Source organism: Leptonychotes weddellii, chromosome 8 (assembly GCF_054177405.1).
Source record: "Leptonychotes weddellii isolate Sample4059 chromosome 8, ASM5417740v2, whole genome shotgun sequence".
Classification (NCBI taxonomy): Eukaryota; Metazoa; Chordata; class Mammalia; order Carnivora; family Phocidae; genus Leptonychotes; species Leptonychotes weddellii.
In genome coordinates, this window is record NC_138376.1 from 113225592 (window position 1) to 113238754 (window position 13163).

Sequence of the window (13163 nt, forward strand, 5' to 3'; positions counted from 1 at the left end):
GAATATGCTAAAGAGTGCATCTATTTCTTATGCAGTATTTGCTATGCTAACATTTTATCATTCAACTCCAGGGATAATACTGCTTCTAAATTTGGCTACTAAAATATTTTTTTAATAACTGTGACCATTAAATTTTTGATGCAGTTTTCTATTTGCTTCTGTATACTAAAAAGTTCCTTCTGTGATGATTATGTAGGCTTGGGTCATTCAACATCCTGCTGAAATAAGTATTCTGTATACCTCTAAGTTGTAAAACAATTTGGTATTAGCTTAATAGCCAGGCAGATCAAAGAGTCAAAAAGTCCAAATATCAATGTAAGAGCTTTTGAAAGTGTAGAATATGAAGAGGTGTTATTTCAAATCAGCAAAAAAAATTTGATTATTTTAATAAGACATGTTGAGAGAAGAGAGTGGTCATACAGGGAAAAATGTTGACTCCCTACCTCTCATTATTTATTCAAACTAATTTCAGATATGTGAATCATTTAAATTTAACAATTACTAAGATAAAACATGGGATTTTTAAGATATCTTGAAATTGGAGAAACCTGTCTAAGGATGACACAAAGACTAGCTCTGATATATTCAACTACACAAAATAAATAAATATATTGCCAAAACTCACCATAAATAAACTCAAACGATAATCCTGGAAAAGTAACCCAAGTTATAGTTAAACTGCTATTATCCTGGATCTCTAAAGAACTCTTACAAGTCAAAAACAAAACAAAACAGCAGCCAAATAGAAAAATGAGCAAAGAATAAGCAGAAACAGTTCACTCAAGAGGAAATACAAATGATTATTAAACATGAAAAGATGCTCAAACACACTCACAAAAATGCAAATTCAAAACGACACTGAGATACCATTTTTCCTCTATTTGGTTGACAAAAAATGTATTTGCTAAAATGATTAGAGTGTAGTAAAATGGTCTCGTGTTGCTGAAAGGGGGTAGAACTTGACAAAATTTCTGTGAAGGTCAAGTGGACAATAACTGTGAAAATTATACATGTCATTTTGCATCACATTTGCACATAGGCATTTATTCTACAGATATGCCTGAACATTGGTAAATGTAATTCATGTTGCAAGGATGTTCACTGCAGCAATTTTAATGAAAGCAAACCTACTGGAAAGAACAGATTAGAAGCAGAACGGTATTGTGGTATTCCTTTCATAATCAGATGAAACATGGATACAGAAAAGGTACAAATCCTTTATATAGGAACATGGCAATTTCATAAGTTATCTGAAGTCCTTTGGAAATTAAGTGCTAAAGCAACTATAGCCCATTTGGCATAGTAGAAATAAAACCTTTCTTATGCAATGTATGTCCTTGATTTAACAATGAGGGCTCGGTTGTGACCGTGGTTGTCAGTGTGACTATGTGCCATAAACTCTGCTGAGCATTTGAAAAGATTATTTAACCTGCTTTTAATAATATATTCCCCTAAGATGACTTTTTCAATGCCAGTGACTCTACATATTTTTTTCCAAGGAATTCTTTTAAGACAAACAGACACTCTAATAACCGCTTTCTAGATTGTGATCCTGTTACTGAAAGACGAGTATCACATGATCTCACTGATATGAGAAATTCTTAATCTCAGGAAACAAACTGAGGGTTGCTGGAGTGGTGGGGGGTGGGAGGGTTGGGGTGGCTGGGTGGTAGACATTGGGGAGGGTATGTGCTATGGTGAGCACTGTGAATTGTGCAAGACTGATGAATCACAGACCTGTACCTCTGAAACAAATAATACATTATATGTTTAAAAAAAAAAAAAAGAAGATAGCAGGAGGGCAAGAATGAAGGGGGGGGAATCAGATGTGGGGACGAACCATGAGAGACTATGGGCTCTGAAAACTGAGGGTTCTAGGGGGGAGAGGGGTGGGGGGATGGATTAGCCTGGTGATGGGTATTAAGGAGGGCACTTATTGAATGAAGCACTGGGTGTCATATGCAAACAATGAATCATGATGTTAGTATGATGACTAACATAACATAATAAAATAAAATTAAAAAAACAAAAAACCAAACCAAAACAAAACAAAACATCCTTACAGGCGAGAAGGCAAAGACTCAAATAGATTAAGACATTTGTCAAAGACAACTTAGTATGTGGCAGTCAATTATGATCAACTCACTCATTGACAAATCCAGTAAACGATTATAGCTATTGCAATTGTTGTGAAACAATTGTAGCTATTGTAATATCTCATCAATTGTGAGATATAAAACACATCACTGTTCGATGTTCTGCTGAAAAAATTTAACTTTGCGAATCATACCATAATATGCACATTATACCATACTATCCTCTACCAAATTGCACGTGAATAAAAGTTTAGGATAACAATGTTGCTGACAAATTGATGTTTGATGTCTTAATGATAATCCTTCAAAAATTGATCACATCAGCTTCTTACTATCCTGAAATTTCTACTATTCTGAGGCTCCCGGTATATAGGCAATCTTTTTAAATGTATTTTAATAACAAGGTACATCACAGTTTCAACTCTTTATGAGTGTCTTCCTTTCTTAGGTACAATAATAAAAAGAAAAGAAAAAGGAAAAAAAGAAATTGTTATTTCTCAAATGACAAATATTGTTTCATCGGTATCAATCTTATGCCCTGTTGTTTTTGCAATGCATTTTTTGCACACACAGTAACCTTTTATTTCAAAGCAAATTATGCTATAACCTCTTTGAAGACATATTAAATAGAAGTTAAATTCAGCACACTTAGTAGCAACGACCCATGCAACGTGGATATGAATGAGGAATTGCTGGGTGACTGTGACCACGTTCTCTTATGTTCAGGAAATGACAATCACATTATGTCTCCTGTCTGGCTGACAGCAGTTGTAAGACTTCATCAATTATAAGGTACATCTTGATTTCAAGGATCTTAAAATGTGGAAAAAAAAGTTAAAATATATGAAACAAAGTTTGTGTCGAACACAGTGCTAGGAACTGGAATACCAAGAAATAATAGAGTCTTGTCCCTCATGCTGCTAACTGCCTAGTGTGGGTAGACAAGTAAGCCAACAATTAGTATTCAGTGTGATGATACAAATAATATATATTTATACAATTCTTTATATATACACTTTATATGTGCTAACATATTTAATCTTTATAATTATCCCTTGAGGCAGGTACATGATAGAGGTATAAACCTGTCTGGATACCCAGGAAGGGTATCTAAACTATCATGTGTGGGTAGAAAGCCTTTTGTGGGAGACACCACATAGGTGTGAGTAGTGGAGGAGAAGGGGAGAATTAAAATTCTAGGCAACAGCACTCCACTAGCACAGTTGGAGAGGCAGAGAGAGTGGGACACCTGAAGACTACCCAGGGTGGAGTAGTAAAGGCACTGTGGCTTATGGGGTGATGGGGAAGAGTCAGGAGCAAGGCTTTTTTTTTTTTTTTTTTGTGCCACATTAAGGAATTTAGACATTATCCTACAGATTGAGAAGTGCTATGGCTGGATCAGAGGGAGTTGTAATTGGGACCAGAGAGGTCCATCAAGAAAACTATTTCAAAAATCCAAGTAAAAACAATAAGAACTTACATTTAGGTCAATGGTAATTTGTGAAATACTGAATACTAATATTAAAAAGGTGTAGTCAGCAAAAACAGCCCAGTAAGGAACTCCCAAGTTCTGCCCCTCCATAAAAGGAACAAAAAACTGCTAAAACTATGAGAATTTACTTTTCTTTTGGAGTCATGAAATTAACCAAAGGCTTATGGCAAACAGAATCTTGAAAGCAGCAAGAGAGAAGTGACCTCATAAGGGACCTTCAGGGGTGCCTGGGTGGCTCAGTCGTTAAGCGTCTGCCTTTGGCTCAGGTCATGATCCCAGGGTCCTGGGATGGAGCCCCGCATCGGGCTCCCTGCTCCATGGGAAGCCTGCTTCTCCCTCTCCCACTCCCCCTGCCTGTGTTCCCTCTCTCGCTGTGTCTCTCTCTGTCAAATAAATAAATAAAATCTTTAAAAAAAAAATAAGGGACCTTCAGTAAGATTCACAGTAGTTTCTTATTGGAAACCATGGATGCCAGAATGCAATGGGATAGCATGTCAAAGTATTGAAAGAAAAAACTTTTGACCAAGAATGCTACATGTGACAAGTTTACCCTTCAACAATGAAGGAGAAATTTACACATTCCCAGATAAATAAGACTGTAAGAGTTTGTCATTAACAGACATATCCCATAACAAGTGCTGGGCATTTGTTTGCTAGAGCCATTCAAGCGGAAACAAAAAGACATTACACAGTAATGCAAATCCACGTGAAGAAATAAAGAACACGGATAAAGGTCACTAACTTCTTAGGTAAGTATAAAAGTATATACATATATTTCTTGTTTGTGATTCATTTTTTTTCTATCTGATTTTAAAGACAGCTGCATAACTCAATAATTACAAATCTGTATTAACTGACATGTAATGCATAAACTTGTAATTTCTGACAATATCAGCATTGAAGGTGGGGGGTGGAGAAATACAGGAGCAAAATTTTTATATATTATTGAAATCAATTGGCATTAATCTAAACTAAAGGAGAAATATAAAATCTGAGTAGACTTATAACAAGTAGAGAGATTGAGTGAGTAATCAACTTCCAAAAAGAAAAAAGCATAGGGCCAGATGTCTTCACTGGTGAATTCTACCAAACATTTAAAGAATAAATGCCAATTTTTCACTAAATCTTCCAAAAAACAGAGGAAAGGGAACACTTTCCAACTTACTCTATGCAGCTATTATTACATCTATATTAAAGGCAGAAAAAGGCATTGCAAAAGTGAAAACCACAGACCACTATCCTTTAGGAATAGAGATGCAAAAATCCTCAAAAAAAAATATTAGCAAACCAAAGCCAGCAGTATATAAAAGTAATTATACACCATGAAAAGTGGGATTTGCCCCAGGAATGCAAAATTGGTTCAACCTACAAAAATAAATATAATACATCATATTAATAGAATAAAGGAACAAAGATACATGATCATCTAAATATATGCAGAAAAAGCATTTGACAAAATCCAACACCATTTCTTAATAAATACACCCAACAAATTCAGAATAGAAGGGAACGTTCTTAATCTGATAAAGGCCATCTGTTGAAAATCCACGGTAAGCATCATGCTTTTTTTCTTCTTATACAGTATGTTACTTTGATACATTTATATATTATAATATGGTTGCCACTGTAACAATGTTGATCACATTACATACTTATAATATTTTTGCCTATATTCCATATACTATACATTAGATCTCTATGGCTTATTAGTATTTATTACAAGTTCGTACCCTTAAACACCATCAATCTTATCCACCCCCATTCCCAAGTAACCATGATTTTACTCTCTGTATTTTTTTTTTTTTTACAAGTTTCACTGTATTAGATTCTACATACAGGTGATATCACATAATAGTTATCTTTCTCCGTCTGACTTGCTTGGCTTAGCATAATGTGCTCAAGGTCCATCCTGCAAATGCCTGGATATCCTCCTTTTTCATGGCTGAATAATAGTCCATTATGTGTATGTACCACATCTTTCTTATCCATTCATCTGTCGTTGGCTTTGGGTTGTTTCCATACCTTGGCTTTTGTGAATAATGCTGTGATAAACATGGGGGTGCATATATCTCGTCAAATGCCTGTTTTCATTTCCTTTGGGTAAATACCCAGCAGTGGAATTGCTGAATCATATGATAGATCTATTTTTAGTTTTTTTTTGAGGGATCCGTATTGTTTTCCATAGTGGTTGGAGCAAACATTGCACTTAATGATGAAAACTAAAAGCCTTCAAGAACAAGACAAGGATGTCTGCTCTTGAAACTTCTACTCAACACTGTACTGGAGAGTCTAGCCAGGGCAATTAGTCGAGAAAAAGAATTAAAAGGTATCCAGATTGTAAAAAAAGAGGTAATATTATTTCTATTTGTAAAAAACATTAGCTTACATATAGAAAACCCTAAAGAACACACCAAAAACTAGTAGCTTTAGTTTTTAATAAGCTAGTGCAGCAAAGTGGCAATCTACAAGATCAATGTACAATATACAAAAATTAGTTGTATTTCTATGCAGTAGTGATGAGCAATCTGAAATTAACAAAGCAATTCCATTTATAGTACTATTAAAAAATAAAATAAATAAATTTAATCAAGGAAGTGTAAAATTTATATACTGAAACCACAAAACATTATTGAAAGAAATGAAAGATCTAAATAAATAGAAAGACACCTGATTGGAAGACCTAACAGTGTTAAAATGAAAATAGTCCTCAAAATGACTTATAGATTAAAAGCAATCCCTATCAGAGCCCAGTTGCTTTTTCACAGAAAAGGATAAACTGATCCTAAAATTCATACATAAATGTATGGGGCACCAAATAGCCAAAATAATCTTGAAGAAGTGTTTACACCTCCTAATTTCAAAACTTGCTACATTACATAGAATCATAGAATAGGTGCTGGGTAATATAATAAGTAAATTCTTATGTGCTAAACACGTGAACATGTTTGATGGAACCTTTAAAAATGAATTTTCAAATAAGAGCTTACGTTAAGGAAAGAGAAAACACTAAATCTCAAATTAAATTTGTAGCTTATAACTATACTGAGTTTGCTCATATAGGAACATACCTGTTCTGACACTTGAACTGCTCATCTTTATGAAAAAGAAAAAAGAATCTGTGCAATTTGCAGAGCTCAGTATTGCAAGTATGACACTGGGCTTCTTTCAGTTGCTATAGGCAAGTTACTTGAATGATTTCAACAGATTCTTGAACTGAACAGAAATTGCTTCCCACTCAGCTATAATTTTACCATGCAGAGGCTAGAAATTGGGAATAAATAATGAAAGAGGTCATGCAGGTTCACATATAATGCTCTGTGTGGGATGTAGCTGATGACTGGAGAGGGGAACTGGGACCTGGAGATAGAAAGATACTGCTTTATGATCTGAAAGACATTCTGGCAGCTGTGACTTTAATTTCACATAAGTAAATGGGAAAATAGTGCCTATCGTGAAGGAACAAATATGGTTGCTTAAGTTGTGCCTTTAAAGTGGTACCCAAAAGGAAGAAGTAAACAATCCCCAGTAAAGAAAAGCGCAGAATGCAGACCGCAATCTGATTACGACTGTAGCACCATTTGCCACAAAGCTACCATATCATTGAGATAAACACTGCAGAGGTGAAAGACACATAAAATGATTTTCAAAAAAAAAACTTTTATGTGACCCATAGATTTCTTTCTTTCTCTTTTTAAAAGACTTTATTTGAGAGAGAGAGAGCACAAGCAGGGGGAGCAGCTGAGGGAGAGGGATAAGCAGACTCTCTCCTGAGCAGGGAGCCTGATGCGGGACTTGATCCCAGGACCCCCAGGATCATGACCTGAGCCGAAGGCAGACACTTAACTGACTGAGCCACGAAGGTGCCCCCATAGATTTATTTCTTGACAAGAGAATTGGTGGCGTAAAGATGGTCACAATTTCTTTCTAGCTCTCTCGTTGGAGAGGAGGAGTGCATTTTTCCCCAGCCTCAATCTAGCCTGGCCCTGTGACTGCTTCAGCAGTAGATTATGGTAAAGCGACACCATGCTAGTTCTCACCCTTCAAGGACTGACAGGCAGCTTTTGCATCTGATCTCTGGGAATACTGACTCCTGAGATTCTCCCTCTCAGAAGCTATCCACCATCCTGTGAAAGGCCCAGGCCCCATGAAGGGCCGTGTGAGGTGCTGTGGTCTGTCGGCCCAGCTGAGCTCCCAGCCTCCAGCAAGCATCAGCTGAGAGCTATGTGAGTGAGTCATTTGGATGTTTCAGCTCAACAGAGCCACTCAATTACTGTGGCCCTAAGTGACATCACAAGACCGGAACCACCTGGGTGATCTCAATCAACACAGAGAACCATGAGGAGTAATAAAATGGTTGTTTTAAAGTATTACCTTTTGGCTGGTTTGTTATGCAGCAATAGGTAATCAAAGCAATCACTTACATAAAGGTGTATATTAAGTTGTGTTAAAACTTAGGTTAACAGATGGCATAGTAAAAAAATTAGTAAATTTGACCTATATCAACAATTGTGTCTGCAAGCCAATGGTCTCCTCAAAACTTCCTTAAGGGAGTTTTAGCAACTTGATAGACTACCTTCAGACCTGATCTCTTTTCTAAAAACAAATTTATATTCCACTGGGTCCTAGACAAAAAGTCTGTGAAAGACCTCTCAGTACCTCCAATTTAACACATCAAAAGGGCTACGTCTAGGGGCGCCTGGGTGGCTCAGTCGGTTAAGCGGCTGCCTTCGGCTCAGGTCGTGATCCCAGGATCCTGGGATCGAGCCCCGCATCGGGCTTCTTCCTCAGCGGGGAGCCTGCTTCTCCCTCTCCCTCTGCCTGCCACTCCACCTGCTTGTGCTCTCCCTCTCTATCTCTGTCAAATAAATAATAAAAAAAAAAAATCTTTAAAAAAAAAAAAAAGGGCTACGTCTTCTCTAAAGTTCAAGCATGGAGACAAGGCTTTTACTCACAACTTTATCTTAGTTAAGATTGTTCACTTGTTTGTTTTTAATAAGGTGAAAGCAGAAAGATGTTAAGAAATTTTAGATTGAACTTTTATGTTGTCACTGGTATGTTTTTAAAAGAGATTAAAATAAAACAAAACAAAAACGAACCACCTCAAGAGACAATCAACCTAGTTATCCTAAAAGAAAATTTCAGATTCAGTAAACTGTAAATAGAAATCTCTATGTGTTGAGTTAATTTTTGAATTTGGTTTCTGTCTCTCATCCAAATTTGGTCAGAATGAATTAGTGGTGGTATAAAATTGAGTTAGTTTTTCCCTTTTAGGTTGTTATATTTTACCTCAGATCCCCGACTTGAGTCAATCATCAGTACATGCTTTTGTGGATTAACAAAACACGTTTTCTAGTAGTCCGCTAAGAAACACAGTGCGTGTGGAGTGAGGCCTGTTTTCTGGGATGGCTTTGAGGAAAAATTACTAGCTGTATAATTTTGAGTAAGTGCCTAACACACTCTCCCCTCAATATCTGAATCAGGAAAAAATAATAAACATCTTTGCCCTAATATTTACCTGGAAGGACTGTTCTTCAAAATCAAGTGATCCTATATTTGTGTGAGTCTATTTAAGGAGTGAAAAGTTTATTTTTTAAACTAAAATTGTTTTATTGTTATTCTTGATAATTCTGCTTCTAGTAATTGTGTATATTTTTCTGTCAATCCTGGAAACTATTTTATTGTATTTTTCTTAGTTCCAAAGTTGATCATTTTTTTTCAGATTGCGGTACCTTTGCTGGCTTTGCTCATAAAGGCCTCACAAAAGTTGACTGATATTTAGTTGGAACATAAACCATGGCAGAAATACTGGGGAGAGAAGAGTAAAACAAATTGTAGACAGAAAATAAGAACTAAGATGACAATTTCAAGCATTTAAACCTCTACTAAAACCTCCTTTCTTTCTATCTCATTTTAACCCATCCAGGACCTATACTTTAGAATCCTGAGATTTTACTGACCATCAGCTCCTGTGTCCTCAGTTTCTCTCCACAATGGCTTAGATTCCACAATTTGTCATTATAATCACACCTTTGCATATACTATTACTCCCATCCTCTTCTTTTCTTATATATTTCTCCTGGAATTTTATGTACACGGAATTACATAGTAAACACTGTTGTATCTTGCTTAATTTCTTAACCTAAAGGTTTTTTTATGATTTATTCCCTGTATGTATCTGTGGTTCAATCCTTTTTGATCCTGAATGGTATTAGTGAATATATCACATTTTGCTTATTCTCCTATTGATGGACATTTAGGTTATTTCCAACTGTTGCAATCAATAATAAAGCTGCTCTTTCTTGTACAAATCTTTATGTGAAGATATGTTTTCATTTCTCTTAGGTAAATACCTAAGACTGGAATTGCTGGTTATTGAGGTAGGTGTGTGTAAATAGTTTTCCAGAGTCATTTCCCATCATCAGTGAAATTGGTGGTTGCTTTGTCATCCTCTCAACATTTGATGTGCGAATTAGTTTTTGCTTCATAACAAATGTGTACATAACATAGAGCCATTAAACAACACTGATTTGAGCCAGTTCATTGGAACTTGATGGCCTAGGATAGCCTCACTTGTATATTTGATGGTTACCTCATCATAAACTGGGATATACAGGCATAACTTGACCATGGGTGTTTTAGAAACTAGTCAGGACTCATCCACATGGCAACGGGGTTACAAAATCAATAAGAGAATATAAGTTCCAATACTTTCATTTTCTGATCCTCTGCCTGGTTGATGTTTGCTAATATCCCAGTAGCCACAGAAAGTCATGGCTGAGAACATACTTAAGGGGTAGAGAAATAGACTCCACTTTTAATAGAAAGTCTGAAAAGTTATATTGGAAAAAAGTATTGCTACAGGGTTAAGAAGTATTTGAGACCCTTTTGTAATCTTCGAGAATCTTCCCTTTGACCATAGATCATTTGTAGTCTCTTCACATGAAAAATAGATGCGGGCTCCTGGGTGGCTCAGTCGTTAAACGTCTGCCTTCGGCTCAGGTCATGATCCCAGGGTCCTGGGATCGAGCCCTGCATCGGGCTCCCTGCTCAGCGGGAAACCTACTTCTCCCTCTCCCACTCCTCCTGCATGTGTTCCCTCTCTCGCTGTGTCTCTCTCTGTCAAATAAATAAATAAAGTCTTAAAAAAAAATAGAACCACTCTTATTCCAGAAATCCCAAAAGTTTTATTTCAATAATGATATTAGACTCAGAGTTTAGGATCTAGCTCTCTAAATCAGATCTAAGTGCAGAGGAGGTGTCAAGAACTATAGCAATCAAAGGTTACTCAGGGAAGAAGAGCTAACATGAGTATTCCTGAAATAAGGGATTTGTTATAGGAATTAGATCTTAACAAAGATGAAGTAAATGGAAGGATGTTGGAGGATCAGAAGGAGTTACTAATGAGTTTACCTAAAATACTGCTGCAGGTAGACAAGTTAGAGCATGCAGGGAAATCTGAGAAACTGAGTATATCCAGCCACTGTAGAAGGATTAAGAAGAGGAACTTCATGGTGAGATTTGTGGGAAGTTGTTGCCTTTGTGTAGCTACCATCTTTGTGGGTCCACAGCCAAGCAACTTTCCCCCCCGCAAGCTTCTGATGACAGAACTGGGGCTGCTTTTGATCAGCCTGGAAGAAGAGTTAAACAACTTGGCAAAATGAGATCATACCGTGACCCAGTGGACACATCTGCACCTGTTTGACACTAAATCTGACACCAATGGAGAGTAGAGAGTAGTGGCCACTGTTTCCTTATATGCTTTAAATAGTACACAAGTTCCTCTTTTGGCCAAATCTAAAAAAGAAAATGAAGTTCTGGGAAACGTAGTCCTCAGTTTGACTAGATTGACATGGAATAATCCAATGTTATTATTAGTTGTATTTTTAAATTTCAGCATTACAGTAGATCTCTATCTACTCATTATATCTCTTTGAATTTTAATTTATATTACCCTAATGACTGTGCTTATGGGCCATCATATACCCTATTTTGTGAATGTCCAAGTTTTGTGCTGGTTTTTAGTGTTTGTTGTCTTTTTGTTATTGTACTTTAGAAATTCTTTCTATATTGTAAATGCAAATTCTTTGTTGTAGAAATATATTGCAATGATTTTATCCCATTGAAGCTTGATTTTTAATTTCCTTAATAATAACTATTTTGAACAGAATTTTTAAATAAAGTTCAGTTCATCAAACTTTTTATTATGGCTTTGTGTGTTCTAGAAAATTTTTAAAGACCCCAAGTTTACAAAGATAGTCTCCAATATTTTTTAATGAGCTTTTTAGACTGATTTTTAAAATTTTGACTCCAATATAGTTAAAATAGAGTGTTATATTACTTTTAGGTATACAATATAGTGATTCAACGATTCCGTACATTACTCCGTGCTTGCGATGATCCTCTTCACCTATTTACATGTCTCCCCACCCACCTCCCCTCTGGTAACTATCAGTTTGTTCTCTATAGTTGAGTCTGGTTTTTTGTTTGTCTCTTTTTTTCTTTATTCATTTTTTTTTCTTAAATTCCACATAGGAGTGAAATCATATGGTATTTGTCTTTCTCTGACTGACTTATTTCACTTAGCATGATACCCTCTAGATCCATCCATGTTGCTGCATGCAAATGACAAGATTTCTTTATGTTTAGACCTGCATGCTATCTTGAGTAAATTGTTGTATATGGAGTGAGGTATTGGTCAAACTGCATTTTTTTTTTCATGAAGACATCCAGTTCTTCTGGTACTATATGCTGAAAAACACATATAATCTTTTTCCATATTAAATTTCACTGTTACTTTTGTAAAAATAAATTTATCACATTTCATTATATATATATATATTTCTGGGCTTCCTATTTTAATTGATTAATCTGCTTTTCTATTCCATATCAATAATTATCATGGATTTATGGTAATTCTTAAAATAATACAAATCTTCCAAATTTGTTCTACTTAAAACTTTCAAAAATTATTTTAAGTCATTGGTATTTCTATATTAATATCAGTACCAAAAAATAACCTGCTTGAGTTTTGACAGAAAATGCATTGAATCTATAGAATTTTGAAGAAATTGACATTTTTATAATTTGAGCCTTCTAATCTATGAATCTGATGTATTTCTCCATTTATTTAGGTTTTCTTTAATGTTAGCAATAAAATATTCAGGTAAAAGCCTTGTATGGCTCTTGTTAAATTTATTACTAAGTGATTTTTCTTGCTGGCATTGTAAATGGTATTATTTTTGATCCCCTGTCCCGACTTCAATCTACTGTCGATACAGCAGCCAGATTATTATTATTAAAATGAAAGTTCAATGTTACTCCCCATTTCATAACCAACAAAGACGTCTTCTATGAAACATAATAAACACCAAAATTTTTTTTTTTGGAATATTTTTTATTATGTTATGTTAATCACCATACATTACATCATTAGTTTTTGATGTAGTGTTCCATGATTCATTGTTTGTGTATAACACCCAGTGCTCCATGCAGAACGTGCCCTCTTTAATACCCATCACCGGGCTAACCCACCCCTCCACCTCCCCTCCCCTCTAGAACCCTCAGTTTGTTTCTCA